The sequence below is a fragment of the Hyperolius riggenbachi genome, chromosome 10, assembly GCF_040937935.1.
Source record: "Hyperolius riggenbachi isolate aHypRig1 chromosome 10, aHypRig1.pri, whole genome shotgun sequence".
NCBI lineage: Eukaryota > Metazoa > Chordata > Amphibia > Anura > Hyperoliidae > Hyperolius > Hyperolius riggenbachi.
The window spans coordinates 273,253,334-273,269,631 of NC_090655.1; the positions used below are offsets into that span (position 1 = coordinate 273,253,334).

Genomic DNA, 16,298 nt, shown 5'->3' on the forward strand with positions numbered 1-16,298 from the left:
TGTGCAGCCTGTAACCACCCACTGCTCAACAATGGGAGTGTGACTCTGCCTCTGTGCAGCCTGTAACCACCCACTGCTCAACAATGGGAGTGTGAGCCAGCCTCTGTGCAGCCTGTAACCACCCACTTCTCAACAATGGGAGTGTGACTCCGCCTCTGTGCTGCCTGTTACCACCCACTTCTCAACAATGGGAGTGTGACTCCGCCTCTGTGCAGCCTGTCACCATCCACTGCTCAACAATGGCAGTGTGACTCCGCCTCTGTGCAGCCTGTTACCACCCATTGCTCAACAATAGGAGTGTGACCCCGCCTCTATGCAGCCTGTAACCACCCACTGCTCAGCAATGGAAGTGTGACTCCGCCTCAGTGCAGCCTGTCACCACCCACTGCTCAACAATGTGAGTGTGACTCCGCCTCTGTGCAGCCTGTAACCACCCACTGCTCAACAATGGGAGTGTGACTCCGCCTCTGTGCAGCCTGTCACCATCCACTGCTCAACAATGGCAGTGTGACTCCGCCTCTGTGCAGCCTGTATCCATCCACTGCTCAACAATGGGAGTGTGACTCCGCCTCTGTGCAGCCTGTAACCACCCACTGCTCAACAATGGGAGTGTGACTCCGCCTCTGTGCAGCCTGTAACCATCCACTGCACAACAATAGCAGTGTGACTCCGCCTCTGTGCAGCCTGTCACCACCCACTGCTCAACAATGGGAGTGTGACTCCGCCTATGTGCAGCCTGTAACCACTCAGTACTCAACAATTGGAGTGTGACCCCGGCTCTATGCAGCCTGTAACCACCCACTGCTCAACAATGGGAGTGTGACTCCGCCTCTGTGCAGCCTGTAACCACCCACTGCTCAACAATGGGAGTGTGACTCCGCCTCTGTGCAGCATGTAACCACCCACTGCTCAACAATGTGAGTGTGACTCAGCCACTGTGCAGCCTGTCACCACCCATTGCTCAACAATGGGAGTGTGACTCCGCCTCTGTGCAGCCTGTAACCACCCACTGCTCAACAATGGGAGTGTGACTCCGCCTCAGTGCAGCCTGTCACCACCCATTGCTCAACAATGGGAGTGTGACTCCGCCTCTGTGCAGCCTGTAACCACCCACGGCTCAACAATGGGAGTGTGACTCCGCCTCTGTGCTGCCTGTAACCACCCACTGCTCAACAATGGGAGTGTGACTCCGCCTCTGTACTCTGCCTCTGTGCAGCCTGTCACCACCCATTGCTCAACAATGGGAGTGTGACTCCGCCTCTGTACTCTGCCTCTGTGCAGCCTGTAACCACCCACTGCTCAACAATGGGAGTGTGACTCTGCCTCTGTGCAGCCTGTAACCACCCACTGCTCAACAATGGGAGTGTGAGCCAGCCTCTGTGCAGCCTGTAACCACCCACTTCTCAACAATGGGAGTGTGACTCCGCCTCTGTGCTGCCTGTTACCACCCACTTCTCAACAATGGGAGTGTGACTCCGCCTCTGTGCAGCCTGTCACCATCCACTGCTCAACAATGGCAGTGTGACTCCGCCTCTGTGCAGCCTGTTACCACCCATTGCTCAACAATAGGAGTATGACTCCGCCTCTGTGCAGCCTGTAACCACCCACTGCTCAACAATGGGAGTGTGACTCTGCCTCTGTGCAGCCTGTAACCACCCACTGCTCAACAATGGGAGTGTGACTCTGCCTCTGTGCAGCCTGTAACCACCCATTGCTCAACAATGGGAGTGTGACTCCGCCTCTGTGCAGCCTGTCACCACCCACTGCTCAATAATGGGAGTGTGACTCTGCCTCTGTGCAGCCTGTAACCACCCACTGCTCAACAATGGGAGTGTGACTCCGCCTCTGTGCAGCCTGTAACCACCCACTGCTCAACAATGGGAGTGTGACTCCGCCTCTGTGCAGCCTGTAACCACCCACTGCTCAACAATGGGAGTGTGACTCTGCCTCTGTGCAGCCTGTAACCACCCACTGCTCAACAATGGGAGTGTGACTCTGCCTCTGTGCAGCCTGTAACCACCCACTTCTCAACAATGGGAGTGTGACTCCGCCTCTGTGCTGCCTGTTACCACCCACTGCTCAACAATGGGAGTGTGACTCTGCCTCTGTGCAGCCTGTCACCACCCATTGCTCAACAATGGGAGTGTGACTCCGCCTCTGTGCAGCCTGTCACCACCCACTGCTCAATAATGGGAGTGTGACTCCGCCTCTGTGCAGCCTGTAACCACCCACTGCTCAACAATGGGAGTGTGACTACGCCTCAGTGCAGCCTGTTACATCCCACTGCTCAACAATGGTAGTGTGACTCTGCCTCTGTGCAGCCTGTAACCACTCACTGCTCAACAATGGGAGTGTGACTCCGCCTCAGTGCAGCCTGTAACCATCCACTGCTCAACAATAGCAGTGTGACTCCGCCTCTGTGCAGCCTGTCACCACCCACTGCTCAATAATGGGAGTGTGACTCCGCCTCTGTGCAGCCTGTAACCACCCACTGCTCAACAATGGGAGTGTGACTCCGCCTCTGTGCAGCCTGTCACCACCCATTGCTCAACAATGGGAGTGTGACTCCGCCTCTGTGCAGCCTGTAACCACCCACTGCTCAACAATGGCAGTGTGACTCCGCCTCTGTGCAGCCTGTCACCACCCATTGCTCAACAATGGCAGTGTGACTCCGCCTCTGCAGCCTGTAACCACCCACTGCTCAACAATGGGAGTGTGACTCTGCCTCTGTGCAGCCTGTAACCACCCACTGCTCAACAATGGGAGTGTGACTCTGCCTCTGTGCAGCCTGTAACCACCCATTGCTCAACAATGGGAGTGTGACTCCGCCTCTGTGCAGCCTGTCACCACCCACTGCTCAATAATGGGAGTGTGACTCTGCCTCTGTGCAGCCTGTAACCACCCACTGCTCAACAATGGGAGTGTGACTCCGCCTCAGTGCAGCCTGCCACCACCCATTGCTCAACAATGGGAGTGTGACCCCGCCTCTGTGCAGCCTGTACCCACCCACTGCTCAACAATGGTAGTGTGACCCCGCCTCTGTGCAGCCTGTAACCAACCCACTGCTCAACAATGGGAGCAGGACTCCGCCTCTGTGCAGCCTGTAACTACCCAGTGCTCAACAATGGGAGTGTGACCCCGCCTCTGTGCAGCCTGTACCCACCCACTGCTCAACAATGGGAGTGTGACCCCGCCTCTGTGTAGCCTGTAACCACCCAGTGCTCAACAATGGGAGTGTGACTCCGCCTGTGTGCAGCCTGTCACCACCCATTGCTCAACTATGGGAGTGTGACTCCGCCTCTGTGCAGCCTGTAACCACCCACTGCTCAACAATGGGAGTGTGACTCCGCCTCTGTGCAGCCTGTAACCATCCACTGCTCAACAATGGCAGTGTGACTCCGCCTCTGTGCAGCCTGTATCCATCCACTGCTCAACAATGGGAGTGTGACTCCGCCTCTGTGCAGCCTGTAACCACCCACTGCTCAACAATGGGAGTGTGACTCCGCCTCTGTGCAGCCTGTAACCATCCACTGCTCAACAATAGCAGTGTGACTCCGCCTCTGTGCAGCCTGTCACAACCCACTGCTCAACAATGGGAGTGTGACTCTGCCTCTGTGCATCCTGTAACCATCCACTGCTCAACAATAGGAGTGTGACCCCGCCTCAGTGCAGCCTGTCACCACCCATTGCTCAACAATGTGAGTGTGACTCCGCCTCTGTGCAGCCTGTCACCACCCACTGCTCAATAATGGGAGTGTGACTCCGCCTCTGTGCAGCCTGTAATTACCCACTGCTCAACAATGGGAGTATGACTCCGCCTCTGTGCAGCCTGTCACCACCCATTGCTCAACAATGGGAGTGTGACTCTCCCTCTGTGCAGCCTGTCACCACCCATTGCTCAACTATGGGAGTGTGACTCCGCCTCTGTGCAGCCTGTATCCATCCACTGCTCAACAATGGCAGTGTGACTCCGCCTCTGTGCAGCCTGTATCCATCCACTGCTCAACAATGGGCGTGTGACTCCGCCTCTGTGCAGCCTGTAACCACCCACTGCTCAACAATGGGAGTGTGACTCCGCCTCTGTGCAGCCTGTAACCATCCACTGCTCAACAATAGCAGTGTGACTCCGCCTCTGTGCAGCCTGTCACCACCCACTGCTCAACAATGGGAGTGTGACTCCGCCTATGTGCAGCCTGTAACCACCCACTGCTCAACAATGGGAGTGTGACTCCGCCTCTGTGCTGCCTGTAACCACCCACTGCTCAACAATGGGAGTGTGACTCCGCCTCTGTACTCTGCCTCTGTGCAGCCTGTCACCACCCATTGCTCAACAATGGGAGTGTGACTCCGCCTCTGTGCAGCCTGTCACCACCCACTGCTCAATAATGGGAGTTTGACTCCACCTGTGTGCAGCCTGTCACCACCCACTGCACAACAATGGGAGTGTGACTCCGCCTGTGTGCAGCCTGTCACCACCCACTGCTCAACAATGGCAGTATGACTCCGCCTCTGTGCAGCCTGTAACCACCCACTGCTCAACAATGGGAGTGTGACTCTGCCTCTGTGCAGCCTGTAACCACCCACTGCTCAACAATGGGAGTGTGACTCCGCCTCTGTGCAGCCTGTAACCACCCACTGCTGAACAATGGGAGTGTGACTCCGCCTCTGTGCAGCCTGTAACCACCCACTGCTCAACAATGGGAGTGTGACTCCGCCTCTGTGCAGCCTGTAACCACCCACTGCTCAACAATGGGAGTGTGACTCTGCCTCTGTGCAGCCTGTAACCACCCACTGCTCAACAATGGGAGTGTGACTCTGCCTCTGTGCAGCCTGTAACCACCCACTGCTCAACAATGGGAGTGTGAGCCAGCCTCTGTGCAGCCTGTAACCATCCACTTCTCAACAATGGGAGTGTGACTCCGCCTCTGTGCTGCCTGTTACCACCCACTTCTCAACAATGGGAGTGTGACTCCGCCTCTGTGCAGCCTGTCACCATCCACTGCTCAACAATGGCAGTGTGACTCCGCCTCTGTGCAGCCTGTTACCACCCATTGCTCAACAATAGGAGTGTGACTCCGCCTCTGTGCAGCCTGTAACCACCCACTGCTCAACAATGGGAGTGTGACTCCGCCTCAGTGCAGCCTGTAACCATCCATTGCTCAACAATGGGAGTGTGACTCCACCTCTGTACAGCCTGTAACCACCCACTGCTCAACAATGGCAGTGTGACTCCGCCTCTGTGCAGCCTGTCACCACCCATTGCTCAACAATGGGAGTGTGACTCCACCTCTGTGCAGCCTGTAACCACCCACTGCTCAACAATGGGAGTGTGACTCTGCCTCTGTGCAGCCTGTAACCACCCACTGCTCAACAATGGGAGTGTGACTCTGCCTCTGTGCAGCCTGTAACCACCCATTGCTCAACAATGGGAGTGTGACTCCGCCTCTGTGCAGCCTGTCACCACCCACTGCTCAATAATGGGAGTGTGACTCTGCCTCTGTGCAGCCTGTAACCACCCACTGCTCAACAATGGGAGTGTGACTCCGCCTCTGTGCAGCCTGTAACCACCCACTGCTCAACAATGGGAGTGTGACTCCGCCTCTGTGCAGCCTGTAACCACCCACTGCTCAACAATGGGAGTGTGACTCTGCCCTGTGTGCAGCCTGTAACCACCGACTGCTCAACAATGGGAGTGTGACTCTGCCTCTGTGCAGCCTGTAACCACCCACTTCTCAACAATGGGAGTGTGACTCCGCCTCTGTGCTGCCTGTTACCACCCACTGCTCAACAATGGGAGTGTGACTCTGCCTCTGTGCAGCCTGTCACCACCCATTGCTCAACAATGGGAGTGTGACTCCGCCTCTGTGCAGCCTGTCACCACCCACTGCTCAATAATGGGAGTGTGACTCCGCCTCTGTGCAGCCTGTAACCACCCACTGCTCAACAATGGGAGTGTGACTACGCCTCAGTGCAGCCTGTTACATCCCACTGCTCAACAATGGTAGTGTGACTCTGCCTCTGTGCAGCCTGTAACCACTCACTGCTCAACAATGGGAGTGTGACTCCGCCTCAGTGCAGCCTGTAACCATCCACTGCTCAACAATAGCAGTGTGACTCCGCCTCTGTGCAGCCTGTCACCACCCACTGCTCAATAATGGGAGTGTGACTCCGCCTCTGTGCAGCCTGTCACCACCCACTGCTCAATAATGGGAGTGTGACTCCGCCTCTGTGCAGCCTGTAACCACCCACTGCTCAACAATGGGAGTGTGACTCCGCCTCTGTGCAGCCTGTCACCACCCATTGCTCAACAATGGGAGTGTGACTCCGCCTCTGTGCATCCTGTAACCACCCACTGCTCAACAATGGCAGTGTGACTCCGCCTCTGTGCAGCCTGTCACCACCCATTGCTCAACAATGGGAGTGTGACTCCGCCTCTGTGCAGCCTGTAACCACCCACTGCTCAACAATGGGAGTGTGACTCTGCCTCTGTGCAGCCTGTAACCACCCACTGCTCAACAATGGGAGTGTGACTCTGCCTCTGTGCAGCCTGTAACCACCCATTGCTCAACAATGGGAGTGTGACTCCGCCTCTGTGCAGCCTGTCACCACCCACTACTCAATAATGGGAGTGTGACTCTGCCTCTGTGCAGCCTGTAACCACCCACTGCTCAACAATGGGAGTGTGACTCTGCCTCAGTGCAGCCTGCCACCACCCATTGCTCAACAATGGGAGTGTGACCCCGCCTCTGTGCAGCCTGTACCCACCCACTGCTCAACAATGGTAGTGTGACCCCGCCTCTGTGCAGCCTGTAACCATCCACTGCTCAACAATGGCAGTGTGACTCCGCCTCTGTGCAGCCTGTATCCATCCACTGCTCAACAATGGGAGTGTGACTCCGCCTCTGTGCAGCCTGTAACCATCCACTGCTCAACAATAGCAGTGTGACTCCGCCTCTGTGCAGCCTGTCACAACCCACTGCTCAACAATGGGAGTGTGACTCCGCCTATGTGCAGCCTGTAACCACCCATTGCTCAACAATGGGAGTGTGACCCCGCCTCTATGCAGCCTGTAACCACCCACTGCTCTGCAATGGGAGTGTGACTCCGCCTCAGTGCAGCCTGTCACCACCCACTGCTCAACAATGTGAGTGTGACTCCGCCTCTGTGCAGCCTGTAACCACCCACTGCTCAACAATGGGAGTGTGACTGCGCCTCTGTGCAGCATGTAACCACCCACTGCTCAACAATGTGAGTATGACTCAGCCTTAGTGCAGCCTGTCACCACCCACTGCTCAACAATGTGAGGGTGACTCCGCCTCTGTGCAGCGTGTCACCACCCACTGCTCAACAATGGGAGTGTGACTCTGCCTCTGTACAGCCTGTAACCACCCACTGCTCAACAATGTGAGTTTGACTCCGCCTCTGTGCAGTATGTAACCACCCACTGCTCAACAATGCGAGTGTGACTCTGCCTCTGTGCAGCATGTAACCACCCACTGCTTAACAATGTGAGTGTGACTCCGCCTCTGTGCAGCCTGTAACCACCCACAGCTCAACAATGGGAGTGTGACTCCACCTCTGTGCAGCATGTATTCACCCACTGCTCAACAATGTGAGTATGACTCCGCCTCAGTGCAGCCTGTCACCACCCACTGCTCAACAATGGGAGTGTGACTCTGCCTCTGTGCAGCCTGTAACCACCCACTGCTCAACAATGGGAGTGTGACTCCGCCTCAGTGCAGCCTGCCACCACCCATTGCTCAACAATGGGAGTGTGACCCCGCCTCTGTGCAGCCTGTAACAAACCCACTGCTCAACAATGGGAGCGTGACTCCGCCTCTGTGCAGCCTGTAACCACCCAGTGCTCAACAATGGGAGTGTGACCCCGCCTCTGTGCAGCCTGTACCCACCCACTGCTCAACAATGGGAGTGTGACCCCGCCTCTGTGTAGCCTGTAACCACCCAGTGCTCAACAATGGGAGTGTGACTCCGCCTCTGTGCAGCCTGTAACCACCCACTGCTTAACAATGGGAGTGTGACTCCGCCTCTGTGCAGCCTGTAACCACCCACTGCTCAACAATGGGAGTGTGACTCCGCCTCTGTGCAGCCTGTAACCATCCACTGCTCAACAATAGCAGTGTGACTCCGCCTCTGTGCAGCCTGTCACCACCCACTGCTCAACAATGGGAGTGTGACTCCGCCTCTGTGCAGCCTGTAACCACCCAGTGCTCAACAATTGGAGTGTGACCCCGCCTCTATGCAGCCTGTAACCACCCACTGCTCAGCAATGGGAGTGTGACTCCGCCTCAGTGCAGCCTGTCACCACCCACTGCTCAACAATGTAAGTGTGACTCCGCCTCTGTGCAGCCTGTAACCACCCACTGCTCAACAATGGGAGTGTGACTCCGCCTCTGTGCAGCATGTAACCACCCACTGCTCAACAATGTGAGTATGACTCCGCCTCAGTGCAGCCTGTCACCACCCACTGCTCAACAATGTGAGTGTGACTCCGCCTCTGTGCAGCCTGTCACCACCCACTGCTCAACAATGGGAGTGTGACTCTGCCTCTGTGCAGCCTGTCACCACCCATTGCTCAACAATGGGAGTGTGACTCCGCCTCTGTGCAGCCTGTAACCACCCACTGCTCAACAATGTGAGTTTGACTCCGCCTCTGTGCAGTATGTAACCACCCACTGCTCAACAATGTGAGTGTGACTCTGCCTCTGTGCAGCATGTAACCACCCACTGCTCAACAATGTGAGTGTGACTCCGCCTCTGTGCAGCCTGTAACCACCCACTGCTCAACAATGGGAGTGTGACTCTGCCTCTGTGCAGCCTGTAACACCCACTGCTTAACAATGTGAGTATGACTCCGCCTGTGTGCAGCCTGTAACCACCCACTGCTCAACAATGGGAGTGTGACTCTGCCTCTGTGCAGCCTGTCACCACCCACTGCTCAATAATGGGAGTGTGACTCTGCCTCTGTGCAGCCTGTAACCACCCACTTCTCAACAATGGGAGTGTGACTCCGCCTCTGTGCTGCCTGTTACCACCCACTGCTCAACAATGGGAGTGTGACTCTGCCTCTGTGCAGCCTGTCACCACCCATTGCTCAACAATGGGAGTGTGACTCCGCCTCTGTGCAGCCTGTAACCACCCACTGCTCAACAATGGCAGTGGGACTCCGCCTCTGTGCAGCCTGTCACCACCCATTGCTCAACAATGGGAGTGTGACTCCGCCTCTGTGCAGCCTGTAACCACCCACTGCTCAACAATGGGAGTGTGACTCTGCCTCTGTGCAGCCTGTAACCACCCACTGCTCAACAATGGGAGTGTGACTCTGCCTCTGTGCAGCCTGTAACCACCCATTGCTCAACAATGGGAGTGTGACTCCGCCTCTGTGCAGCCTGTCACCACCCACTGCTCAATAATGGGAGTGTGACTCTGCCTCTGTGCAGCCTGTAACCACCCACTGCTCAACAATGGGAGTGTGACTCCGCCTCAGTGCAGCCTGCCACCACCCATTGCTCAACAATGGGAGTGTGACCCCGCCTCTGTGCAGCCTGTACCCACCCACTGCTCAACAATGGTAGTGTGACCCCGCCTCTGTGCAGCCTGTAACCATCCACTGCTCAACAATGGCAGTGTGACTCCGCCTCTGTGCAGCCTGTATCCATCCACTGCTCAACAATGGGAGTGTGACTCCGCCTCTGTGCAGCCTGTAACCACCCACTGCTCAACAATGGGAGTGTGACTCCGCCTCTGTGCAGCCTGTAACCATCCACTGCTCAACAATAGCAGTGTGACTCCGCCTCTGTGCAGCCTGTCACAACCCACTGCTCAACAATGGGAGTGTGACTCCGCCTATGTGCAGCCTGTAACCACCCATTGCTCAACAATGGGAGTGTGACTCCGCCTCTGTGCAGCCTGTAACCACCCAGTGCTCAACAATTGGAGTGTGACCCCGCCTCTATGCAGCCTGTAACCACCCACTGCTCTGCAATGGGAGTGTGACTCCGCCTCAGTGCAGCCTGTCACCACCCACTGCTCAACAATGTGAGTGTGACTCCGCCTCTGTGCAGCCTGTAACCACCCACTGCTCAACAATGGGAGTGTGACTGCGCCTCTGTGCAGCATGTAACCACCCACTGCTCAACAATGTGAGTATGACTCAGCCTTAGTGCAGCCTGTCACCACCCACTGCTCAACAATGTGAGGGTGACTCCGCCTCTGTGCAGCCTGTCACCACCCACTGCTCAACAATGGGAGTGTGACTCTGCCTCTGTACAGCCTGTAACCACCCACTGCTCAACAATGTGAGTTTGACTCTGCCTCTGTGCAGCATGTAACCACCCACTGCTCAACAATGGGAGTGTGACTCCACCTCTGTGCAGCATGTATTCACCCACTGCTCAACAATGTGAGTATGACTCCGCCTCAGTGCAGCCTGTCACCACCCACTGCTCAACAATGGGAGTGTGACTCTGCCTCTGTGCAGCCTGTAACCACCCACTGCTCAACAATGGGAGTGTGACTCCGCCTCAGTGCAGCCTGCCACCACCCATTGCTCAACAATGGGAGTGTGACCCCGCCTCTGTGCAGCCTGTAACAAACCCACTGCTCAACAATGGGAGCGTGACTCCGCCTCTGTGCAGCCTGTAACCACCCAGTGCTCAACAATGGGAGTGTGACCCCGCCTCTGTGTAGCCTGTAACCACCCAGTGCTCAACAATGGGAGTGTGACTCCGCCTCTGTGCAGCCTGTAACCACCCACTGCTCAACAATGGCAGTGTGACTCCGCCTCTGTGCAGCCTGTAACCACCCACTGCTCAACAATGGGAGTGTGACTCCGCCTCTGTGCAGCCTGTAACCATCCACTGCTCAACAATAGCAGTGTGACTCCGCCTCTGTGCAGCCTGTCACCACCCACTGCTCAACAATGGGAGTGTGACTCCGCCTCTGTGCAGCCTGTAACCACCCAGTGCTCAACAATTGGAGTGTGACCCCGCCTCTATGCAGCCTGTAACCACCCACTGCTCAGCAATGGGAGTGTGACTCCGCCTCAGTGCAGCCTGTCACCACCCACTGCTCAACAATGTAAGTGTGATTCCGCCTCTGTGCAGCCTGTAACCACCCACTGCTCAACAATGGGAGTGTGACTCCGCCTCTGTGCAGCATGTAACCACCCACTGCTCAACAATGTGAGTATGACTCCGCCTCAGTGCAGCCTGTCACCACCCACTGCTCAACAATGTGAGTGTGACTCCGCCTCTGTGCAGCCTGTCACCACCCACTGCTCAACAATGGGAGTGTGACTCTGCCTCTGTGCAGCCTGTCACCACCCATTGCTCAACAATGGGAGTGTGAGCCAGCCTCAGTGCAGCCTGTCACCACCCACTGCTCAACAATGTGAGTGTGACTCCGCCTCTGTGCAGCCTGTCACCACCCACTGCTCAACAATGGGAGTGTGACTCTGCCTCTGTGCAGCCTGTCACCACCCATTGCTCAACAATGGGAGTGTGACTCCGCCTCTGTGCAGTATGTAACCACCCACTGCTCAACAATGTGAGTGTGACTCCGCCTCTGTGCAGCCTGTAACCACCCACTGCTCAACAATGGGAGTGTGACTCCGCCTCTGTGCAGCCTGTAACCACCCACTGCTCAACAATGGGAGTGTGACTCCGCCTCTGTGCAGCCTGTAACCATCCACTGCTCAACAATAGCAGTGTGACTCCGCCTCTGTGCAGCCTGTCACCACCCACTGCTCAACAATGGGAGTGTGACTCCGCCTCTGTGCAGCCTGTAACCACCCAGTGCTCAACAATTGGAGTGTGACCCCGCCTCTATGCAGCCTGTAACCACCCACTGCTCAGCAATGGGAGTGTGACTCCGCCTCAGTGCAGCCTGTCACCACCCACTGCTCAACAATGTAAGTGTGATTCCGCCTCTGTGCAGCCTGTAACCACCCACTGCTCAACAATGGGAGTGTGACTCCGCCTCTGTGCAGCATGTAACCACCCACTGCTCAACAATGTGAGTATGACTCCGCCTCAGTGCAGCCTGTCACCACCCACTGCTCAACAATGTGAGTGTGACTCCGCCTCTGTGCAGCCTGTCACCACCCACTGCTCAACAATGGGAGTGTGACTCCGCCTCTGTGCAGCCTGTCACCACCCATTGCTCAACAATGGGAGTGTGACTCCGCCTCAGTGCAGCCTGTCACCACCCACTGCTCAACAATGTGAGTGTGACTCCGCCTCTGTGCAGCCTGTCACCACCCACTGCTCAACAATGGGAGTGTGACTCTGCCTCTGTGCAGCCTGTCACCACCCATTGCTCAACAATGGGAGTGTGACTCCGCCTCTGTGCAGTATGTAACCACCCACTGCTCAACAATGTGAGTGTGACTCTGCCTCTGTGCAGCATGTAACCACCCACTGCTCAACAATGTGAGTGTGACTCCGCCTCTGTGCAGCCTGTAACCACCCACTGCTCAACAATGGGAGTGTGACTCTGCCTCTGTGCAGCCTGTAACACCCACTGCTTAACAATGTGAGTATGACTCCGCCTGTGTGCAGCCTGTAACCACCCACTGCTCAACAATGGGAGTGTGACTCTGCCTCTGTGCAGCCTGTCACCACCCACTGCTCAATAATGGGAGTGTGACTCCGCCTCAGTGCAGCCTGTCACCACCCATTGCTCAACAATGGGAGTGTGACTCCGCCTCTGTGCAGCATGTAACCACCCACTGCTCAACAATGTGAGTATGACTCCGCCTCAGTGCAGCCTGTCACCACCCACTGCTCAACAATGTGAGTGTGACTCCGCCTCTGTGCAGCCTGTCACCACCCACTGCTCAACAATGGGAGTGTGACTCTGCCTCTGTGCAGCCTGTCACCACCCATTGCTCAACAATGGGAGTGTGACTCCGCCTCTGTGCAGCCTGTAACCACCAACTGCTCAACAATGTGAGTTTGACTCCGCCTCTGTGCAGCATGTAACCACCCACTGCTCAACAATGTGAGTATGACTCCGCCTCTGTGCAGCCTGTCACCACCCACTGCTCAACAATGTGAGTGTGACTCCGCCTCTGTGCAGCCTGTCACCACCCACTGCTCAACAATGTGAGTGTGACTCTGCCTCTGTGCAGCATGTAACACCCACTGCTCAACAATGTGAGTATGACTCCGTCTCTGTGCAGCCTGTCACCACCCACTGCTCAATAATGGGAGTGTGACTCTGCCTCTGTGCAGCCTGTAACCACCCACTGCTCAACAATGGGAGTGTGACTCTGCCTCTGTGCAGCCTGTAACCACCCACTGCTCAACAATGGGAGTGTGACTCCGCCTCAGTGCAGCCTGTCACCACCCATTGCTCAACAATGGGAGTGTGACTCTGCCTCTGTGCAGCCTGTAACCACCTAGTGCACAACAATAGGAGTGTGACTCCGCCTCTGTGCAGCCTGTAACCACCCACTGCTCAACAATGGGAGTGTGACTCCGCCTCAGTGCAGCCTGCCACCACCCATTGCTCAACAATGGGAGTGTGACCCCGCCTTTGTGCAGCCTGTACCCACCCACTGCTCAACAATGGTAGTGTGACAACGCCTCTGTGCAGCCTGTAACCAACCCACTGCTCAACAATGGGAGTGTGACTCCGCCTCTGTGCAGCCTGTAACCACCCAGTGCTCTACAATGGGAGTGTGACCCCGCCTCTGTGTAGCCTGTAACCACCCAGTGCTCAACAATGGGAGTGTGACTCCGCCTGTGTGCAGCCTGTCACCACCCACTGCTCAACAATGGGAGTGTGACTCCCTCTGTGCAGCCTGTCACCACCCATTGCTCAACTATGGGAGTGTGACTCCGCCTCTGTGCAGCCTGTAACCACCCACTGCTCAACAATGGGAGTGTGACTCCGCCTCTGTGCAGCCTGTAACCATCCACTGCTCAACAATGGCAGTGTGACTCCGCCTCTGTGCAGCCTGTATCCATCCACTGCTCAACAATGGGAGTGTGACTCCGCCTCTGTGCAGCCTGTAACCACCCACTGCTCAACAATGGGAGTGTGACTCCGCCTCTGTGCAGCCTGTAACCATCCACTGCTCAACAATAGCAGTGTGACTCCGCCTCTGTGCAGCCTGTCACCACCCACTGCTCAACAATGGGAGTGTGACTCCGCCTATGTGCAGCCTGTAACCACCCAGTGCTCAACAATTGGAGTGTGACCCCGCCTCTATGCAGCCTGTAACCACCCACTGCTCAGCAATGGGAGTGTGACTCCGCCTCAGTGCAGCCTGTCACCACCCACTGCTCAACAATGTGAGTGTGACTCCGCCTCTGTGCAGCATGTATCCACCCACTGCTCAACAATGTGAGTATGACTCCGCCTCAGTGCAGCCTGTCACCACCCACTGCTCAACAATGGGAGTGTGACTCTGCCTCTGTGCAGCCTGTCACCACCCATTGTTCAACAATGGGAGTGTGACTCCGCCTCTGTGCAGCATGTATCCACCCACTGCTCAACAATGTGAGTGTGACTCCGCCTCTGTGCAGCCTGTCACCACCCACTGCTCAACAATGGGAGTGTGACTCTGCCTCTGTGCAGCCTGTCACCACCCATTGTTCAACAATGGGAGTGTGACTCCGCCTCTGTGCAGCCTGTAACCACCCACTGCTCAACAATGTGAGTGTGACTCCGCCTCTGTGCAGCCTGTAACCACCCACTGCTCAACAATGTGAGTGTGACTCCGCCTCTGTGCAGCATGTAACCACCCACTGCTCAACAATGTGAGTGTGACTCTGCCTCTGTGCAGCATGTAACCACCCACTGCTCAACAATGTGAGTGTGACTCCGCCTCTGTGCAGCCTGTAACCACACACTGCTCAACAATGGGAGTGTGAGCCCGCCTCTGTGCAGCCTGTAACCACCCACTGCTCAACAATGTGAGTATGACTCCGCCTGTGTGCAGCCTGTAACCACCCACTGCTCAACAATGGGAGTGTGACTCCGCCTGTGTGCAGCCTGTAACCACCCACTGCTCAGCAATGGGAGTGTGACTCCGCCTCAGTGCAGCCTGTCACCACCCACTGCTCAACAATGTGAGTGTGACTCCGCCCCTGTGCAGCCTGTAACCACACACTGCTCAACAATGGGAGTGTGAGCCCGCCTCTGTGCAGCCTGTAACCACCCACTGCTCAACAATGTGAGTATGACTCCGCCTGTGTGCAGCCTGTAACCACTCAGTGCTCAACAATGGGAGTGTGACCCCGCCTCTGTGCAGCCTGTAACCACCCACTGCTCAACAATGGGCGTGTGACTCCGCCTCTGTGCAGCCTGTAACCACTTAGTGCTCAACAATGGGAGTGTGACTCCGCCTATGAGCAGCCTGTAACCACCCACTGCTCAACAATGGCAGTGTGACTCCGCCTCTGTGCAGCCTGTAACCACTCAGTGCTCAACTATGGGAGTGTGACCCAGTCTCTGTGCAGCCTGTACTCACCCACTGCTCAACAATGGGAGTGTGACTCCGCCTCTGTGCAGCCTGTAACCACCCAGTGCTCAACAATTGGAGTGTGACTCCGCCTCTGTGCAGCCAGTAACCGCCCACTGCTCAACAATGGGAGTGTGACTCTGCCTCTGTGCAGCCTGTAACCACCCACTGCTCAACAATGGGAGTGTGACTCCGCCTCTGTGCAGCCTGTAACCACCCACTGCTCAACAATGGCAGTGTGACTCCGCCTCTGTGCAGCCTGTAACCACTCAGTGCTCAACTATGGGAGTGTGACCCAGTCTCTGTGCAGCCTGTACTCACCCACTGCTCAACAATGGGAGTGTGACTCCGCCTCTGTGCAGCCTGTAACCACCCAGTGCTCAACAATGGGAGTGTGACTCCGCCTCTGTGCAGCCTGTACCGACCCACTGCTCAAAAATGGGAGTGCGACTCCGCCTCTGTGCAGCCTGTAACCACCCAGTGCTCAACAATGGCAGTGACGCCGCCTCTGTGCAGCCTTTAACCACCCACTGCTCAACAATGGGAGTGTGACTCCGCCTCTGTGCAGCCTGTAACCACCCACTGCTCAACAATGGGAGTGTGACTCCGCCCCTGTGCAGCCTGTATCCATTTTCATCAGATTCAATCATAATAATTGAATCAGATGGTCAGTTGGCCACCGAGTCATCTGTTGTATGGCTACCTTTACTCAGCAGAAAACAGGTAATTAGACAACAGATCCTTCCTGTGGCTTGTAATCACCCCCTGTTGACTAACAAGCCATCACTCTAGACTTTATGTCTGTAAT

At 56.2% G+C, this 16,298-nt stretch overlaps 1 pseudogene; it reads right to left on the minus strand.

The window, feature by feature from the left end:
- LOC137537207 (uncharacterized) overlaps nucleotides 1–16,298 on the minus strand; it is a 76,848-nt pseudogene that overhangs the window by 9,644 nt on the left and 50,906 nt on the right.